Here is a 22204-nt window from a genome sequence, read left to right as displayed (position 1 = left end):
TGTGTGTTATTTGTAATCATGGAAATGGTTTGAGTGTACAAATTCGATCATAAGTCAAATTGTGAATATTACCTATTAGATTTCTCAAAAAAAAAATATTTTGAACTGTTTCCAATTTTTGTACCTCGTAGATCAACGGACTTTAAGTATAAGGATGGATGCAGCCGTAACACAGGAGAGCAAATATGAATCATTAAAAAATATTTTTCATACATCATGAATGCAAAATTTTATGTCGTTTAAAGTAATGAGCTTTCATCACAATACAGTACATTAACAGTTACATACATTAACTTACACTACCCTATTCAATATAATTAAGTTTCCATAAAAATATAACATACATACGTACGCTGCCCAGCTCCGAAAAGCAATTCCTATCCACATGCCCAAAAATATTTTGCATAATTACATAACAACCCGGTATTCGAGTCCAACAGCGAAATTGTATCGGAACGGGACCCTTATGCCCGAAAACCCGGCGTCCGGGTTCACTTAAGCCCCGCCCACCGAGCGTAGGGCTACCCAAAATAATTTACTAGAATATAATTATTGTGCATTTTTGATCAGAATAAAGAAAATAAATCCCGTCTTGTTATTTAATTTATTATGTTGTTAAAGAGACAATTTTTTTAATTTTAACGCACATTATATAACAGATTTACTTAATATGATTTATCTACATGATTCTGTAAGCTTTTCTTTTAATCAATACAACGCCGACGTGCTTTGTTTTAACACCTGCATAGGATAACAAAGAAAATAAGTATCTAGTTTTTAGTTTAAATACTCGTAATCTCAAAAAACATGCCGACGCGCTTTGTTTGTCATTTTACGGGCCAGAGATAAAGAACCATAAATCTCGTTATTGCACAAAAGGCGATAGATGCACTTTTGTTTTAACTTTAAAAAGTTTTCGGCAAACGATTAAAGGTCTTACTCAGGTAAAAACTTAACCCTTCTTTGCTGCTAAAAGTAGGCACGTATTTAGCAATAACTGGATGGAATAATACCAATTTACGTTTTCTAATCCGTTATAACCTAAAGCGATGTTTTTTCAATTGATTTCATTTATTTACTTTTGACAACCCTTACAGCTTACTTAGCTATGGACTCGCTATTCGGGTCCTGGGCATAAGCACATGCAATCTATAGCTACACATAGCGACCACTCGGTATTCGGGTTGCGGGCATAAGGAATGAACTATGGTTCGACTCGAATCCCGGGTGCTGGGCATCGAAAGTGTTAAAAAGCTCAAAAGCTTTTCACGCTACGCCACATACTACGCGTAGCCATTCGAAGTTTCTATAGACTATAATGCCGTATAGAGATTATATTATGTGAATGTTGGTAGTACCGGTGAGGTCCGATAAGCCTTTTTTGAAAAGGCTCGGTTTATGGTCGTTGTTAAATGAGGCTAAAGAACTTTAGGTTTTTAGGGATTTTAATGTAAATGTTGATAATACTGTAAATGTTTTAAACATTTTTTGTGCACTTTTATATCTATTTTTTACTTTTTTTTTTATGAAAAAATAGTTTTAAGAAATTTATCTTAGCTTTCATTTTATTTCTGGATTGTGAAACTTATAGAAACATTTTAAAATGTTAAGTAAATCAATTTTCATTTGAGGTATAAAATAAACTCAAACCATTCGACAAGGTAATTTTCTATTCATATAAAAACTTGATAAGATCCAAATATTCCAAAGGTCACATAATAACCAGCAACCATTTTTTGTTACCTCTACAAATATTAATAAAGATAGATCATAACATTACAAGCCCCAAATGGACTATAACCTCTTTCTTACAAAACGAGGCCATAAGGCGGGACCCACATGGAACATTAAATACTAATAGCATACTCTAATTTTATGGAAATAGATTTTACTAACCTTTACCTAAGGCTGCTTGTATACGTCCGATAATCGGAGACCGATTTTTTGTAGGATAAAATAGAACATACTGATAGCGACAAATACAGACAAAACACACTGATAACATTACTTAGTGCAACGTAGCCGTCTCACAGAAAGTCGGTTAGAAAATTCTAGTCAGAACGTCCTACAAAAAATCAGACCGATTATATGTACTACAAAAAAAATGATTGGCGGGTAGCCTAAAAGTACCAGTGTACTGCAGACTAAACAGTCGGCCGACAGTTAACCTGATGGTTGTCAATTTATTTTTTATAGAAATTCTTAACCACATTCATAGTTCTCAGTCGGTCTGATACCAGCTAAATACCTGAACTTTGTAATGTGTTTACCTACTACCAGTCATGTTCATACTGATTTATGAGCGCAAACAAATTACCCAGCGGATCCTACCAGGACCAGGGATTGTTCGAAAGAGTTACCGCGGCCCTGGTACATAAAAGGCCTACGAAGGAACATGACGGTTTTTAGTCAGTACGAGTCTGACCCTCCCTCACCGCTGCTAACCCACAGCGGGAGGAGTCGTTTGATGATACCCCATCAAAATAAAAAAAGCCCTATCAAACTATCGGCCGACTAAAAGTTTGCAGTGTGTATTTGCGGTAAATGATAGTAAAAGGGACAGTGTAGTATTATGATCTTGGGTCTAAAATTTTGTAGCTTTATAAAAGGGTTGGAAGGTAGGCAGATTATTATAGGGTGACGACATAATGTTATGTAATTGATAGCCTTATGTTACTCTACCAAACGTGAGGGTCGCATGATAGTAGATATGTCCCCGAGTCTGCAAAAAAATATACATTTTAATAATATATTAAAAGGGGTTCAAATTGCCCAGTATGTTTAAAAACTAGGCTGAGGATACTGTTATTTTTGTAAAATCTCTCTCACAGATTTTTAGGTAGCCTTATGTTTAATTACATACCTATGTATAATCTTAGCGATTTTGAGGGTCATTTAGATCAGTAAAAAAACTGATACACACTGTTATTTCAAATAAAAAAAATTCAGAACCGAGTAACAATTACAAAAACATTTTCCTAATCGTTTCAATAAAAAATACCTATCAAATTGCTCGTATGCATAATCACATCAAAACAAAATATACCTACGTACATATTAAAGAGGTATAATACCTCCATGTAGGGTGAGATAAACAAAATTGTCCCATTTTTCTTATTTTCCGTGTATTCCTCATCTCGTTTGCGAACACACAATGTCTCTCAGTTTGCAGGCGGTAAATAAGGTTACAAATAATCTCGTATCTTGTGTTTACTGGCGTTTATTAAATAACTAACGACCTGTTTTGACTTCACAGGAAAACATTTTCATGTGACGTCATAAGAACTGATCTTATTTAGACAGTTACAAGATCTACTCCAAAATTAATCATCATCATCAGTTTCAAACGTCCAGGTTTACTCAAGATGTCTTCTTTCACCGTTAAGTACACAGCACGGAGGAAGGAAAGTCATTAGTCAATGGTGTCCAAAAACGACATGGAAAGTACATATAACTTAGAATAGCTAGGTACTGAATAAATAATATACTTCGTAACACAAATTCTTCAAAAATCTACATTAGCGTATCTTTAAATTAATTACAGAATTTGAAATGTATTAGACCTATTTGCATCAAAATCATTTAATTACTGTATTCAGTAAATAACCAAAATTTAAATCAAATCCAGTTGCTAGGAATAATCGCATTCGCTCAACCATTAAATCAAAGTATCAATTACATGTAAATAATTTTAATGATCCGATTAAAAAGTATTTAGTAGATAGGTAAATATCAATGGAAATATTATATACATTCAATTCCCTAATACACGAATTTCACTTGAAATCGTGTTCAGTTAAAAACATTTTTATTGCAAAATACATAAATTCGTTACATTTCATTCCGTATTTTATTTGTAACATTGGTCCGAATTGTATTTATTCCTGAAATTCATAATTGTTTCAACTGAAAACAGATACTGAGAGTTCTGTTTGAACATGTTTCGAAAAATAATTGTACATTCATTTTTCATTGCTCAAAAATATATAATAATCGTGTCATCATCATCAACTATGTTGGGTTCGGCTTCCAGTCTAATCAAATGCAGCTGAGTATCTACCTACCTAAATAGTGACTTTACCTATATGGAGCGACTGCCTATCTGACCTCCTCCATCCACCCAGTTATCTGGATAACAAGATACCCCTTGGTAAGAGTCAAGTTCTCCCTTCCTCTTCTCTTACCTTCTTCTTCATTCAGAAAGTATAAATTATCTTCTGTTGATTGCATATTAAGCTATTACTACACCCTACTACTATTATAAAGGTCAAGTGTAGGTCACTAAAGAATAACACGTCCAATCCCTAAAGTAAATATATTACATAACTAAAAGTCCCTGAGAAACTTCAGTAAAGACAAATCATTGCCAAAGAGTATGTCAAAGACAAACATATAAACTTAACCAATCAACGAAGCTTTAATTAAACAAGTTTTCAGAATGTAATCAGGATCTGAACATAGGGTATTAATATGACAAAGTTACGAATGCACCTTGTAGAAATTGTCAATTGAAAACAAACATGTAGTAGTTTCAGTGAGTTTATGACATTATTATCATTGGCCTAGCCTTTTCCTAAGTAAGGAACTCCAATGCTATGCTAGTGCACTTGAGTACCAATGTTTGATATGGAGTGATTGCCTATCTGAACTCTTCAACTCACTTAGGTAATATGAAAATGGTAAGACTGGTCGTCAAACATATTTATCCAACTGCTCGAGATATACAAAGTTAATGAAGACTGTAATATGTATTTCTATATTTTTTTTTCATGAAGAAAAATTTCTAGTATAATACAAGTTAATAAAGAATGGCAAGCTACTAGCAAAATTTTATAGCTAGGAAACTGATTCATACTTCGTCTAATTCATACGCCTAGTACAGACAATTTAAGTTGGTAATACCTTCATGTTTACATACATTATAAGTCATTAAATATTATCAGATTATCTTGAAATTACAGTGCTTACATGCTTAAGTAGTTAAAACTAGTTAAGCAACGGTAATAACATGTTAGGACTTAAGTTTTGCACGTTTCTGAGGCAATAAACGTATTATAATCGGGTTTTATACGGTATTAAAATGTAGGAGCCTTGAAAGTGGCTTACCAAGTTCAGATATGGAGTTACTGTATTGTGTGAAAGAGTTACCTTGGCCTTGAAATACAAAAGGCTCAAAAAACAAAACACGATTCACAATGTGATGAATTCTAGCCAAAAACAATTATAATTGAAACATGAGATACTTTGACAAAATGTTGGATGTTTTTCATGCATTGGTTCATACGAAGTAGTGGTATGGTGCGTGTTCAATTCCCAGAAGGGTAGTGTTTAAGCAAGGTATTATGTGTTTGTTTGACGTACTCACATACAAGTATGTTTTCAAATACGCACATAATACTGGAAAAATGTTACTGTACCCAATTGTTTTTCTTGAATGTAAAAAAAAATAAAAGCCATATTATAATGACACAAAAAGAAACACAATTACTAAAATTAAAATTTCAAGTTATCTGTGTATTACATTATAAAAATAGTATTTAAAAATAGTCTTTCTATTCTCGCCTCATAGTTCTTTTGTATTCTCTTCTCAAAAATGGTAAAATAAAATAAAAACCTACGTACTCGAGACAATATAATAAAATTTAAAAGATCCTAGATAACCAAACTTAATGAAATCAAAATTAAATGCCAAGTCTAAAGGAATTTCAATCTAATTTTTTGTCTTTTCTTAATAATTGAAACTTCAAAGCGTTTTGATAAATTAATAAGTTTTTGAACTCGTGTTTTCGCGACGATGGTAAGGTACCCATTTTGAAAATTCTTTGTTAGGTTTTATAAGATTGAAACATAATGGAATCATGATCAAAGGCTTTGTCGTGTGTGAGTATGATAGTTATATTTTGTGGACTTAATGATCTTTCAAGATAGGTATGAAAAGTCACATAGTTTTGCGTAGGCGATGCATTACTGCAATATAGTCCATTTGGCAGTGGCACTTAAGTAAAGGTATATACACGATCTTGATACTGGAGAACTTTTACGCAATTATATACAAACTAATGCAAAAAATAATCATTGATTAAAAAAATGTTGTAATTGTATTGAAATTAATTTTATTCAATAGTATTTAAATTAGTTTTAGTAACATTTTATTTCTAAATTGAGTTTTTAAATAAAAAATCATATCAAGTTATTTACCTTTGGGTAAGTGCGTACTCAAATGGCTCTCACAGATAGCACGGTTTCTACCCAATATAATGAAATTAAAGTTAATGGAATTAGAGCACAAGCAAACACAACAAACAAGGCATTAATATTAGTATTTATCATTAGTCAGTAAAACCTATTACAGGTTCTTACTAAATTGCTATAGTTGGGTGGGTACACGCCAAATGCAACTTTCTTTCTACAGAGCGAATCATACCTAACATACATACATTGTAATATCGATAATCTGAAAATTATATTATACAAAATGACCTACATAAATAATGTTAATATTCTTTATGTTTGAATATCCGAGAAAAATATAACAGACCTTTGAAAAAGGGATCCTCAAAAATAATAAAAGTCAACAGTGAGGTCACATATTTTATTAAAATGGGTCAATTTTTAAGGAATTATTTAGATTTTTCTTCCTTTATTTTATCCGGAATGAGTGACCTTTCAAATGTTATTTAAACATTGGAGTTAGGTTGAGCTTAATCCTAAATGATATACATTTGAAAGTGTTTGTCAGAAAATATATTGCTAACATGTTTTTAAAAATATGAAAGGTTTTGGTTTACAGTAGGTGTTACAAAAGATCAAGGCCCAAAATGAGATGGAGAGTGACAAAATAAATAGTGGAATGGCAGGTATCTGTCAGATCGTGGATAGATCGGAGCAGCAGAAAAAGAAAACGGCAATGTTTACAAAAATATGGTCTTGTTACAAAAAGATAAACAGTAGTATAACGCGTGCTTAAGAATGTACCAAACATATGTTTAACTTTTTTATAATAATGCCGTTTTTAGAAGAACTCGAATAGACAAGGCAAAACTATAGCAAAACTTGGACTATCTAAGCATGTTCTAAGCACATAAGTGGTAAACAGTACCGTCTGTATGATAACATGTCTCGCGGCGACTAACTTCGTGTTCGGACGTGTGAGTTACACTGACAGACATACTCAGGGCTGTTACGTTGAGGAAATCTTTAACAATATTATAACTGTGAAAGGGTTTTCTTTTTCTCTGTCAGTTAGACCGCTAAAACTACTGAATACTAAGCTCCCGCCAGAGCGAGTCCCGAAGGAACTACTCTGCGCTTCTGGATAAATAGAAGACTATGTCTTTTCTCAGGCTCTAAGCTCACAGTGTACTCATTTAATTAGCTATAATCGTTTTCATTTAATAAGGTTCAATAGGTTTGGCGTAAAAGGTAGATAGTTACTTCCGCATTTGTAATTTAAGTAAAGATTTAGGTACCATTTACCTTACCTGTAATTCATTTAATCTGCCAACAGGGCTTTAGCTAAAACTGACCCATGCTAAAATTACACTACACGCGATCAAAGACTTCGATCACACAGGGTTTTAAAACCTAAATAACAAAGCATTATTACATTACAAATTCAATGACATTAGCTTCCCCATGCATCGTCCAATAATTGACATTCATGAAACCCGAACGCTCGGAGAAAGAGGTTCTATCTCGTTTTAATATAGTCCTAACTAACTACACACTATATATGTATATGCAACATCATAATGTACGTCAAAATCTAAAGGGAAAGTTCCATTAGTGAAAGGCACGGTGACACACGAGTGATTATTTTGGTCAAAAAGGCAAAAGTAACAACTGCTAACAATGGTAATTTTTTGTTCGGGGACGTTTGTTCGCAAAAAATCTGTGCAATATTGCCATACGAATCTTGATTTTTATAAAATATCACCCGCTATTTATCTGAGCGCGCAGAGTATTCACCACAAGATACAGGGGAAACTATTGACGGAATCTAGTGTATTTACAACTGTGCGAAACCAGAGCGTAGTAACTCATACGTATTAATTAAATTGAAACAAACTTCATAAATGAATACAAATTAAAATATTGTCACAAAAAACACTTTAAGCACTGAAACTGAACGAGTGTTGAATAAAAACCTGTTTTAAAAAGTTTCATTTGATTTTTAGTAACCAATTAGCGTCACTTTATCATTTTATGCTTTTTGCTTGGAAAAAATAGTAATTGAATATCAAAAACTCCACTCAATAAACAATTATTTTTTATAGAACTTTAATTTGATAAACGTTTTTTTTTGTTTATTTTTTATTAGTTAGTTTTGATCACAGATAATTCAATAATAAAATGTAGCCAACCAAATGATTTCATACCTAAATAAATACATGTTTAGGATTACCTCCCACGGGCAGATAAAAAGGAGCCTTCTCAGGCTCTAGACTATTCTTGTATCAAACATTTAAATTGGTTTAGCAGTTTTGACGTGAAAGCGCAATAGACATATTCACAGAGTTACTTTCGCATTTATAATATTGAAGTAAGAAGGATAAAGATTACCCTTACCAACTGATTTCAGAATCAAATAACAGCATGTATAATAAAAACAAACGTTTCTAAACAAAGTGACAACCCTACAGTTTCTCCAAGTGGCAGCTTAAGTACGTAAACTCAATATTAATAAATTCCCCGGCGTATTCACTCCTTAAACTTTGGCCAAGTTTTGACAACTTTCTGATATGCGTACAACTTGCCAGAAAAGATAAAGATTGGCGTTTAAAAGGAAAGGAAAAGAAAAAAGATTATTGCCGTTATGTTAGGATGAAGGTTTGTATTGTATGAAGATGATCTTTTGTTGGGATATCTTTTTATTATGTAAGTATTCGAGGAATATTTTTTTCATTTTTACGGCTTCGTGGAAATATGTGAATTTTCCTTGACACAATTTATTTAATATCTCAAAGATTTCTGTGTACGCAAAAAAGAAGGAAGTAAAATTTTCTGTTGTATTATGTTCAAGTGCTTCATAATGGAGATGGTACTCGAAAGGCAGTGATTAAGCACTGATGCAGAAAAAGCGAAGGTTCAGCTCGTTGCCTAGACATAGGAGCAGCCGTTTAAAGTCCAGTTCCTACAAACAATGGCAAATCCTAACATTGCGAGGCATACGCCACGATCGGCGCACAACGAATGCCTCGGCATGAGGTATGCATGTTGGCCCGGGCTGCGGGATTGTTCGATAGAGTTGCTGCGGCCCTGGTACATAAAGGGCTCCAGAAAGAACATGATGGGTTTTAGTCAGTAGGAGTCTGACACTTCCTCACGCTGCACCCACAGCGCGCGGGTCGATTGATCCAATCAAAATAGACTTCGCAGTCTGGATACGACCTTAAACTATTTGTTTCGCTCGAGGGCGGTAACTTTCAATATTTCTTCTTTCAGATTTATGCAAAAAACTACCATCCGTAAGCAACCCGAATGTTTTTTTCTTGTAATAGAAAGCAGGCATTGATAAATTGAAGCACTACACACAGTCTTTGGCTGCCTGCTCACGTCTGACTTTGTGTAGGACCGATAATCGGCCCGACTTTTTGTACGACTTCTGACAAGGATTTTCGGAGTGTCTTTTTGTACACTGTTTTTCTCCTATACGATAAGTGGCCGTGGACGATAAGTCAAGCTTATAAGATTGAACACAGATTTTAGATTAGTCAATATTTTGTCTACACAATTAAATAATTAGAAAGGTTAATTTAGTACATGACCTTCATACTAGATAATTAAAGACATAATTTAGAGAATTAGAGGAAAATAACTAAACCAAAACAATCATAAACCTAATTAAACAATTTCAACTCATTTATTTATATCCGTCTTATTTTTAGCTTCAAATGATACAATATCAAAGTTTAAGTAAATTAACTTGATAACCTTTCCCAGTATTTCTCTTGCGTGGGCAATAAAAAATAAAAGTACCCATTATTATTTTTGAGTGTTGCCACACTTTCTACCCACAGTGTTGCCAACGTTTCCATTGGGACTTATTAAAGTCAGAGCAACCTCTATTTACAGTTTTTATATTTCGAAATTAGAATGGAAAACACTGGGGAAGCTCGTTTGGGGCCATAAAGTAAGCGGGCGTCTCTAAAATGTTTTTAGGATTCCGGTGTTTGATCTATCAATCATCTTAGTCTGTTTCTTCAACTCAATATGTACTAGCAAAAATCGTGGTTCATTATAACAGCAGCAGCATGTCCTGCTATTATATCGTTCTATTATAAAAACATTCCAAATCGGATTTCCTTAGATAGCGGCGTTCAACCAAACAGACTCTTCGGCGTTATAACATTAGTACATAATAAATAACTGAACTTATGCGTCGATAGAATCCCGCTTATAGGTACATTCCCCGCTGCTCTCATGGCTCAAGGAAACAGCGGCGAGTGCAAAAAGTTTTAATGAACAAAGGATAATGGCTGCCAGTACTGAAACACCGCTTATTTTGTTCTCGCCTTATTCATATAGAAACGTTTATTTACGACCAAATATACGACCCTGGGTATTTATTTCTATCTTTGAAGAAAAACATTTATTTGAACGATTATCATTGGAGATTCTTTTGGTTGGTTTGCCGCCTTCGTAAGGTTTTCCTTCGAAAACAACCTTACTTCAAAAAGTATAAATAGAGCTAACTGCCATCAGTGGTTTTGACCCCTTCTGAGTCAACCCATTTCCTGCAATAAGATGAAAAGTAGCTTAATATGTAATGATGAATGAGCTATACATATAACTGTCAAGTTTCATCATAATCTATTCGGGGATTTTGCGCCAATAGGGAGCAAACATACATCCTTATAAACTCTCAAATTGAAAGTATTAGGAGAATTTACTCCTACAACAAAAGTTAACCTTTAATCTTTACTTTATTAAAAATTAATTAACAGAAACATTACTCCAACCAACTCAATACAACAATACAAACCGCCCACAATTGAATTGTATCACCAACATCTTATCTGCATACATTAATATTCAACTATCTCGCATAAGGACGACCGCTCTCGGGCACGTTTGAGCTGTTAATGACGTTATCTCTCCCCACCCGCGGCTTAACGAGAGCGCGACCTACCCACATAATGGTAAAGCTATTTACTTATTTATCTTCGAACCATGGATCAAGGAAATACACATACGGTAACAATGTCGATTTCACGCCATTTAAAAAAAGCCCTTATATCAAAATTTTGGACTGCTTTCTTTCAACATGTACCTACTATAGCTACGATGATGCATGATGTAAATGCACGGAGTAAAGAAGAACGGAGTTGCTCTAATGCAGGTAGGTCAGGCGCCCTTCTAGTTCAACCACGTACAGTGGGCATGATCAAGACGAGTGAACTAACGAGACGTTCGGGTTCTTTGAGACATCTGTCACCGATTTTTGGTATTACAATAAATGATCGCGTCCCAAGAAGGCGTACAAGGGTTAAGACAGTAACGTTTCTCGTCCCTCGTACACCCGCATTTTGACGCGCTACTTTCTTAGGAGATTTTCCGTTATGGCACCTCCGCTAGTCATTTTGTTCTCCGTGCTTCAAGCCTAAACTCTGGGGAACATGTTGTACATGGATTCCCTTTTATTGGCTTCTATTACGAGGTATATAGGCAAATTATGTAGTACATAATCTAGTAGGCTGTTACTAATATTATTAATGTGTCTGTTTGTTTTTTTGAGAGATAGGTAAATACAGCTGGATTTCGGTGTTTGCAACCTTCGGTACCTACAAACGGAGATATGCCTGGTTCTAGTCTAGGTCCAAGTTGAAGGCAAAAATTTGAGTAGTCCAGCTTTAAATCTTTCTATGCAGATATTTCTGGGGCGTATCTATCTAGAGCTAGATAATAGTTTTTAGGTTCGACGGTCTAAAGATATATCAAAATTATAAAGGAAAGTTTATTGACTGACTGAAATCTTAAAAAGGTCATTCAATAAACAGTTAATAAGCATATCTACACATTACATTAATACTTACCTATTATATAGGAGTTCCACACATCACAGTAACATATTATAATCGTATTTGTTCTTATTTCACGCAAAAACTACTGAACAGAATTTGCTAAAAGTAAGAAGCAATAGGTATAGGAAGCTTTCCTCAGAATAACATATAGGATAGGTAGGTTACTTTTTAAAAGCATTCCTTCCAAGACAGGGTTAAAATCGCAAACAACTACTAGTACAGTACATGCATCAGTTGATTTTACAACATTATATAAAGAAAATGATTGAATGTTTCCTCTTCTACATTCCTTGTATTTCTAGAGCAAACAAATATTCGCTTAAATAAATGTTTTAACTGAAAGCGATATCGGAGCAAACGTTTTTAATGGTCTTCATAGTTGTTTGTGAAGACTATTTTACCATGAGAAAGCAAGGATGGTTGTTCTGTAAATATGTATGCATGTGTGTTTGATTTTCTGTGTCTGGGTAAAGGATTTTGAGTTCTGCTTTTAGGTGAAAATGGTGTGTAGTTGTTTTGTTAAAAAAAATGTGTGAATAACAGTGATAAATGTCTATATGTTTTATAGAGGAAGGAATGCATTTCGATGATACAAATTGCTTATTGTATGTGTTTTACTCTGCTTTACTAAATAAATTATATCAATTTAACATTATTAATTAATTTATCATCTTACAATTAGCCTTTTTCCTTAATAAGTATTTTTTGGATGTAGGTTTTTATTGTTGTTGTTTGCATTTTATAATAGGAAAAATATTTAGCGTTAATTCCGCAAGACAATTACCTACGCAAAAAATGTGATATAGAAGACTAGCTTCTGCCAGCGGTTTCACCCGCATCCCGTAGGAACCTCTGCACGAACCCGGATAAAAAGTAGCGTATAGCCTTCCTCGATAAATGGGCTATCTAACACTGAAATAATTTTTCAAATCGGAAAAGTAGTTCCTGAGATTAGCGCGTTCAAACAAACAAACTCTTCAGCTTTATAATATTAGTATATGTAGATACCAATATATCATCCACGATAAATTCGATTACCTGAAACAGTTAATCCAATAATCTGTATTAATTTTAATTTACCACTAAACTGTTTATTTTACCTTCACTATTAATTTCATATGGAAACGATCAATCATGTAGTTTTAGCGACCGGTACAAGTAATTGATATTGATTAACATCCATACAGTAATGGCCTGACCAAACACTCCATTAATAATGCACAATAATCAATTACTGGACTTTACAAATATTAATAACTTTGATACAATTAATGACTCGGAATCGTTAATCCATTAATTCGGACGTACAATTAGATACTTTAATTAAGTGAAAGGTTGTTTTATATTGCTTTTCAAAAACATCTTGCGATGAAAAAAACACGCAAAGATCTGAATTAATAACCTCCCCCTTTTTGAGAAGTCAGTTAAAAGCATTTAAATTTTAAAATTATCATCAGTATTTCAACCATTATACACGACATAAAATTTACTACCTGTTTCTATCATACTATATAGGAAGGATTTTTCGTAGTACAGTTTGTAAAAATGATTAAACTTTGCTTTTATATGTCCGATTACATTTTATGTTTAGTTTAAAGTTTAATCCTAACTCGTACATGTACTAGAAATACGAAAGTAACTCGGGCTATCTATCTTTAGTCGTGGTTTCACGCCAAAAATTTTGAAAGTAAATTTATACACGTTCACAGATGGTCTGGAACCTGAGAAGGGAAGCAGGAAGTTGCTTGAGAGGCAGGTGAAACCGCAAGAAACAGTTAGTAGAATTACAAATTACCTAGTATCAAATTCACAATAGTATAACAAGATTTAATTTCTCATAATCGAGGTAAATAGATCTTACCAATTACTTAGCATAGAGCTGAGAATACTGTTTGCTAGTTAACTATATCAACAAACAGAATATAATATGCTATGTACATACATACATACAAGTAGACTTAATGTAGAGTATGGAAAGATGACCGGAGATGCCATAATGCGGGTACGTCAGGCGCCTTCTCCTAGCTCAAATGGGTACAGTGGGTCTGACCAAAACGATTAGTTACGAGTGAACTAACGAGGTGTTCAAGTTCTTTAAGATATTTGTCAACGATTTTTGGTATTACAAAAAATGGTAGGGTCCAAAGAAGGCGTGTTAGGGCGAAGACAGTAACGTTCCTCGTCGCCCGCACACCCGCATTTTGGCGCGCTACTTTCTTAGGAGATTTCCGTTATTGCACCTCCGCTAGTCATTTTGGTTCTCCATAATATACAACATATATGCAGCAGTGCCAGTAATCACCTGGGTGCCAGATTGTAGGCACAAAAGCGACCTATCCCGCTCTAGGTTCTGCCTAAATGCTAGCTAATCTATGGATGTAACGTTATTAATATATCTTCTATCTGCTTCAGTTTGGAATGTTCAGTATTAACGCTGTTTAATCTGCGGCCTTAGGAAACTACTTCTTGAAATAGAATAGAAAGTGGCCTTTATGTTATTCTATCAATGGAATTAGTAAGCTCTTTTACTGTCAAGTTAGTTTCATCAAAATCCGTTTAATAGTTTTTGGCCTTACCTATATACTAACATCATCATCCTCCTGCTCTTATCCCAATTTTATTTGGGGTCGGCGCAGCTTGTTTTCTCCTTCCACACTTAGATAGAATCTGTCGTCATCTCACAAGTAACCTTCTTTCTTACCAATACCAATAACAAATACCTAAAAATCTATGTATACCTACTTTCACGCTTATAATAAACTAGTATGATATATTACGTATATGCATGTATATGATTTTTTGTTTGTATCAATTTCACGGTGATCCCTACCCCTCTGGAGACCTATCGAAATCGGTTGGCACATAAACTGAGATTAGAATGTTGACAAGGATAAGGGAACATTTTTATCCCGGTACACAAAATAGAAAACGGAAAAAAATCCCTAAGCCTGAAACCGAAATTTTTACGAAATAGCATTCCAATCGCTATAGTGGTTTAACTGTCATTGGCAAATATACAAGTTAATTACTCATTTCTACAATTCAATAAATAACGATTAACCAATTTACAACTACCTAAGTAAATAAAATCGCCTCAAAACTAACTTACCAACCGAAATCCTATTACAAAACTTTAGCACGCCAACAAAATCTTGTTAGGTATACCCGTTTGACGAAATTATCGGTCCACCGACTCTGATATTTTCCCAGCACTTTTTTCTTAACGCTCCGATAGTTGCAAGAGCTTAATTTTATGTGCGCTGTTAAAACAGTCGGGTATAACATACGATGAAAATTCATTTTGCCGAGTGTTTATTTTATTGGTCCCGGTCATGGAGAACAAAATGACTAGTGGAGGTGCCGTAACGGAAAATGCGGATTTGTGGAGGACGAGGAACGTGACTGTCTTCGCCCTTATACGCCTTCTGTGGATTAGACCATTTTTGTAATACCAAAAATCGTTGGCCTTTGTCTCAAGGAACCAAAACTCCTAGGTAAATCACTCACAACTAATCGTTTCGGTCACGCCTATCATACGTATTTGACCTAGATGAAGGCGCTTCGCCTACCTGCATTATGGCATCTCCACTCATTTTCCTCACTCCATGGTCCCATTTTCCAGCGACATAATTTGTGAAAATATTTCATGAAAACAAACACTTTGTGAGTGTATGAAAAGGTGATATTTTCCCGGCCATTGGTTTTATGTCGTGTTTTTATTGTTTGCAGTGTTCCAGTGAGGATTCGGCGAAATGATGCATCGATGTTTTCGGCAAACGAGTGGACGTTTATGAGAATGGCATCGACGTTTGATATGGGTTCCGTGAATTGCAATGACAAGGAGCGTATTACCGTGTTGTGTATTTTTGTACTTAGGTTACTGACACGACGGATTATAGCTACGTTTTAATATAGCTTAGTGCCTTAATTCCATCGGAACTGAATTTATGACTATCTTAAGTTAGTTTAAGTACACTTTCATTTTTTGTACGCCATACGGCACAAACTGAGATTCTGTACCTCCTTTCTATGAGCCACGCCTAGGCAATATATTACAAATATCTTAAGCTTAAGCCCGCATGTACAGCATCTTTTCAAATATGTATGCAACAGTGTCTCTTAGTGCAATAAAGTGTAGTGTAAGTGAACATCGTTATCCTATCCTTATCCCAAATTTTAAATAGGAGTCATGTCTAGAGTAAGAGTCAGACCCGCATGTCTTCTTCTCCCATTCCTTATTTTTCTCACAAGAAACATTCCTTCCAGCCATATCGTCTTTCCATCTTCTCTATATCAAAAGTTATATAAAGCCAATATGTACACGAACCGCAGTTTAGTTTTAAATCACGCAAGGGCATCCCCTGGGTAAATGAATGAATTGATTCGTGAAAAATCGCTTACAGAGGGTACACTGAATATTTTTACCCTTTTTTGGTACATTGGACCGATATTTTTAGTTAAGACGGGCTATATATTCTCTCTTGGAAGCGTTGCTAATTTTGTATGTTGGATAAGTGCTAAATTAAGCTGTGGATTTACGTAATAAGTTATTTATAGGTGTCCTGTGGCAAGACGGGGTCAATAAGGTCATAATTTTAGGCTGGTTGCAGACAGGATTTAAATGTGATAAGAAAGGAGTCGAAATTCAAATCATTTATTTAATGTAGGCCTTCACGGGTCCTTTTGCATATCAGAGATATAAATAAAATTGATCTGCATTGCTTATTCCAATAACACTTTCAAGAACACATACAAGAAAAACGAGCAGCGATCGCAATGTTTGCCATTCTACTTTTAAGTATGACTACAGACCGAAAATTCAGTATAATATGAATTCCTGAGGTTTTAAATGATCACATATTTGGAAAACTACCAAACATGGAGCATCTAATCAAAAGAGTCTCTCATTGAATAAACTGTGAGCCATTCCAACTGACTCTCAACGTCACTTAATCTAAACGTTATACTAGACCATAAAATAGAACACTAACTTCCCAAGTCTCAATTCTATTTCCCACATCGATTTCACGGAAATGTCACTAACACACGTCAGACGCTTAAAAATTTATAGTATTTATTTATTTATTTATTTATTTAAATCAGGCATCAAGGCCCATAGCAAACACTATACATAAATATTATAACATTAAAAATAATATACTAATACATATTTTATATAAACAACTTAAAAACTAATGCACACGAAGTGTCGGCGTCGTGTTACGCTGCGAGGTGTCGCGTAGCCATCCTCGGAACCTCCGATAGACGACACCCTTCGGCCAAAACTCTTCCTTAAGGAATGTGTCGATGTGATGAGTTGGAACTCGCACCATAAACGAATTGAAGTTCGTATTGTGGCGCGACTCCAACTTCGCCACCCTCAAGGTCCAGTTGGTCTTGGATCGAACATACTCCACGATCTGCTCCACAGTCGTGGTGTGATGTAGACGGGACACGTACAGCTGCGTCGTTGGTACTGCAGGACGCAGCAGGATGTTGGGTCCAGTTTGTGCGGTACCGCACTGATTCCTACAAGGTGGCCTCTTTTTTCTCCTTTCTACCTTAATGAAGCCATCCTTGTCGCACGTGTCCTTCTTAGGACCAGTCTGTGGCTGTGATGTGCCACGGGTTTGTTTACCCCCTTTTGCTTTGGTCCGCTTTGATTGCGTCACAGCGGGCTTGTTGGTGGCTGCTACTGCTGCGTAGGCGCGTATTGAATGAGCTAGACGTTCAGACGGTGTAAATATAGCTTGCCTATAAACTGAATCCCTTGGGGCAGTCAATGACTTTTAGAGTATCTGCAATATGCATTTGTGATGAAAATGGCATCATTGGTTGTGGTTTTATTTGAAAGCTCTTGGTTTGGTTAATCTTTATTTAAATGTGTTGTCCGGGGAACTGGGTTGAGGAGGTCAGATAGGCAGTCGTTCCTTGTAAAACACTGGTACTCAGCCGCATCCGGTTAGACTGGAAGCCGTCCCCAACATAGTTGGGAAAAGGTCTATTAGCCGCGGTTAGTCCATGTGATCAGCATCGTGTCTAAGTTACAGCAGCACAGATCGATCGATAATAAGGTGAAGCATGCTTGACGCGGTCGGTCCATAGATGGGTAACCTCAGAACGAGTGCATTTATGCTACAGAAAGCACGTTAAATTGGCGCGACTGCCATTTAACATCTTTGGTAGTCTTTACGGGCAGACAAAGTCCAGAAAGGGCACCAAGGGACATTGGGCTATCCGGATAGCTATCAAGGTTCAGATCAGGTAGTCGCTCCATTGAAACTGGAAGTCTGTAAACCGACTCCAACATATTAGGGAAAATGCTAAACAGGTGTAAATCTTTTCTCCAGGTAAGAGTTGGTAAGGCTCAGACTGACACTCATACATTTAAGCAGCCCCACTCGAGATTTCACACTCAAGTACCTATAATTCAAAACAGTAAGCCACACAGATCTTTGCTCTCCATTCCCACAAAACCGAGCGTCGTTTGTTTGTGACAGAGCGATTTTGTGAAAAACACCGCGACATAAGCCCTTTTGGGGATCAGATGGGGATTAGTGTAATGCCTTCTATGACCCTCGGTTTAAGCCCCGTCTTTCAACCGGGCCTAGCTTCGTCGTTCCTCTCATCTTTTGTTGTGGGTATAAACAATTCTTTATTGTACTTTGTCTGTCTTCTGTTTCATTTTGAGGTATCGATGGTCTTGTTTTAGCTTTTTGTTGGTTAATCTTTATCGATTATTGGTTTGTAAGTTGAAGTAGTGACTTTGAATGGTAATCTTGGATTTTGATTCTGAAATATACCAAAATACTTTCAGTAGATACGAAGTGGTTTCAAGCACTTTTTTGGTACCACAGAATTTTTCCTGCGGATTCACTCGTTTTCTGGGATAGCTTTTTCAAGCACCGGGATAAAATCAATTACATCCGGTCCCAAAATTCAATCTATTGTCTTTCCAATTTGCATCTAAGTCGATTTAGCCATTTCTCAATTAAATACTTTCACATAAATAACAATCAAGGTCTCCCAAAAATAAAAATCTTGCCACTGCCATCGAAATATATCGTATCGAAGTGTATCTGTGCCTAAACTGTACTAAAGCGTGTATTTAATCGCCCAACATGGACATAAAATTGGGCAGAAAGCATTAAATTGACACTTACAAATTAGCTCGGGCAATAAACACCAACGGAATGTGCCGTTTATTGCTGGATTAGTATGTCCCTTGTATATTTTATATAGTATAGGTTTATATCGGAGTGGGATCGTGATTTTAACCTTCGATATAAAAAAAAAAATGTATTGATTTCGTTTTATTTAACTTAATGTAAATATGTCATCAAGTTGTATCACCCAACTATGATAAAATAAAGACAAACGAATTGGTTGTCATCATCTTCCGAGCCTTTACCCAAAAATACGAAAAAAAATTATAATTGTTATTTGTATTGTTATTGTAATTAAAAAAAAAAAATGAAGTTAGTTTATTTTCAAAATAAACAAAATTTTCTTACACCCTTTACCGTATTAATTACGGCAAACAAGGGAAAAAGTAATACTAATTAGTCCAAAAAAGTCTAGCAGCTGTCCACCAAGTTCCAAATTGGGCTATTCCCAAGAGTCAGATATATCAGCCTAACTTCGGTGTTAAATTATGGCAGTTACGAAATATGACAGTTATCAAATTTAGCTAATTATGGTTACTATAGCAATACATAAATGTTCAAGTGACAGCTGGGATTCGTAATATGTAATATGGCTTCTGTGTTTCGGAAGAACTCGTAATAACAAGATGGTCACACAACCTGCCGGGGTTGTGGGACTGTTCGAAAGAGTTACCGCGGCCTTGGTACACAAAGGGCTCCAGAAGGAACATGGTGGGTTTTAGTCAGTAAGAGTCTGACACTCTCTCACGCACCCACAGCGGGAGGAAACATTTGATGATTTCAAACAAAAACAAAAGATGATCAGTCAACCACGGACTGACCGCACCAAGCGTAGCTTAACCTTCCACGGCAATTACAAAGTCACTATCTTATGAAAACTTAAATGCAAATCAGTCATTTCTCTGTATTGTAAGCCCCTACAGTGACTCTGTTGTTGTATATCCCACGCATTTCATAACAGGCAATTGAAGTAAATAGCTCTATAATAACACTGTTTGTCCGTCCGTGGGTGTTGGCTGTGATTATCTACTTGCCAATGTAATTGGGACAAAATGTGCTGGTTTTAGGTACTTTGGACGTGGAAATGCAGTGTAAAGATAGAGATGGAGAAATAAATAATTATTGCATACAATTCTACATAATAATATATACACACACTCAGATACATATTACGAGTATTAACATAGCATAAAGTATTGTAGTAATTTCTTTTTATTTTTACCTAAAGGGAAAAATTTATTTTTCTAATTAATATCAACTGTTCACTGATTAATATATCATCATCATCATCATCATATGTTTTTCAGTATTTTGAAATACCTCATTTTTTTACGTAAGCAGGTAGAATTTTAGCCAAGTTCCTGATGGTACTAGGCCTATGTGCTTCTATTACCAAAATATAACATGTACAAACCTTACACATTTACCTACTAATCCTTTGAGAAAACCAGACGTCACGTAATAATGACCATAAAAAATCCTTTTGCAAAAATAATATATTCTACTGAAATTCTCATGTTGTGTTTTTTACTCTCGTCTATACGAAAAGTTTAACGTTCATACCGTTTCTTTTTTATAAAACTCAGTTTCGTAGTTCAGCATTTAGCTAACGAGCGAAATTTTGGACTGTAGGTAGGTCAAGTTTGAAAAAGAAATTATTTTGGCTCACAGCCTTAAATTAGGTTGGACTTTTTAAGGCCCAAAGTTTGTTTAGGCTATTTTCTTTAATATGAGGGTATATTTCATATTCCAAACGGGATTCGTGTTTGATGGATCTAGTTTAAGCTGCAGGGTCTACGATCAAAATATGGATGGGTTCATTGGTTGTCATTGAACATCTTTGGTCGTTGTTACGGGTCAGAATCCGGTGCTTATGACAACCACTCTTACATAGGAGTATTGGGTTGCCCGGGTATCTGGATTGAGGAGGTCAGATAGGCCGTGGCTTCATGTAAAACACTGGTACTCAGCTACAACCGGTTAGACATGAAGACGACCTCATCATAGTTGGGAAAAAGACTCCACAAATAATATTGGGGTTCCGCCAAATTATTTTCTTTAGTTTTAAACAAGCCTTAAATAACGAGTTCTAAAATACAAAACTATGATTTATTCCGTTTGTCAGTTTATAAAAAGATTTCCACGTTATGCAATACTAACACTTCGCTTCATGAATGAATTAAATCTAGACCCGACTATTTTAGTTCTAGATCAATACTGCCTCTGTTCTGCGGTATTTTAAGATGTTTCTAGTATTTATTTCTAGGCTGTGAAGTTTTGTATGTGAAAATGATTGACCATCTTTACATTGCATGGATTTATAAAGAAAATCTTTAGATAGGTACTTTTTCGTGCAAAAATGTGTGTATGTATTTTTTAGTACTCAATTGTAATGTAACACTCTGTATTCTGTACTCGTGGTAATGAATAATAGTTAAATATTTACTACGGAAATTACGAATATAAATACTTCAAAATAATTTAATTGAATTAATCACTTAAAGTAGTCAAAAATCTGTGAGTAATTTTTCGGGTCTATGAATTTTTACATTTCAAAAATATATATCTCAATTATTAATTAAATCGATTTAGAGCTTTTTTTTAACAAAGCTAATTATGTAAAATACAATGTAAAGATTATTCATCGTGCAAAAAAGAAATGTAAATCTCTGCAAAACGAATAAACCACAACAAGGAAAATATCTCGCGAACTGATTAATAAAATAAAAAAAACAACTCGTGTAAAATAAATGAGAAACACCATTTGCACATTAAAGTCTCTGAGGAAATCTAATTTCTATTCACTTTTCTTCACGAAGCCAATTTACCTTTATTTTGATACAATTTTCCGATGCTGCTCCGACCAATTGGTTGATGTCAAAATTATTAAAATAAATCTTTTTTTATATGCAAAGAAAAACACGAAAAAAAAACACCATTTTTCTGATATTGTAATCATCTGCCTAGCCTTATCTAACTACGTTGGGGTCGATTTTAAGTTTCACCAGAGGCAGC

The sequence above is a fragment of the Helicoverpa armigera genome, chromosome 21, assembly GCF_030705265.1.
Source record: "Helicoverpa armigera isolate CAAS_96S chromosome 21, ASM3070526v1, whole genome shotgun sequence".
NCBI lineage: Eukaryota > Metazoa > Arthropoda > Insecta > Lepidoptera > Noctuidae > Helicoverpa > Helicoverpa armigera.
Note: the sequence above shows the minus strand (reverse complement) of the source record.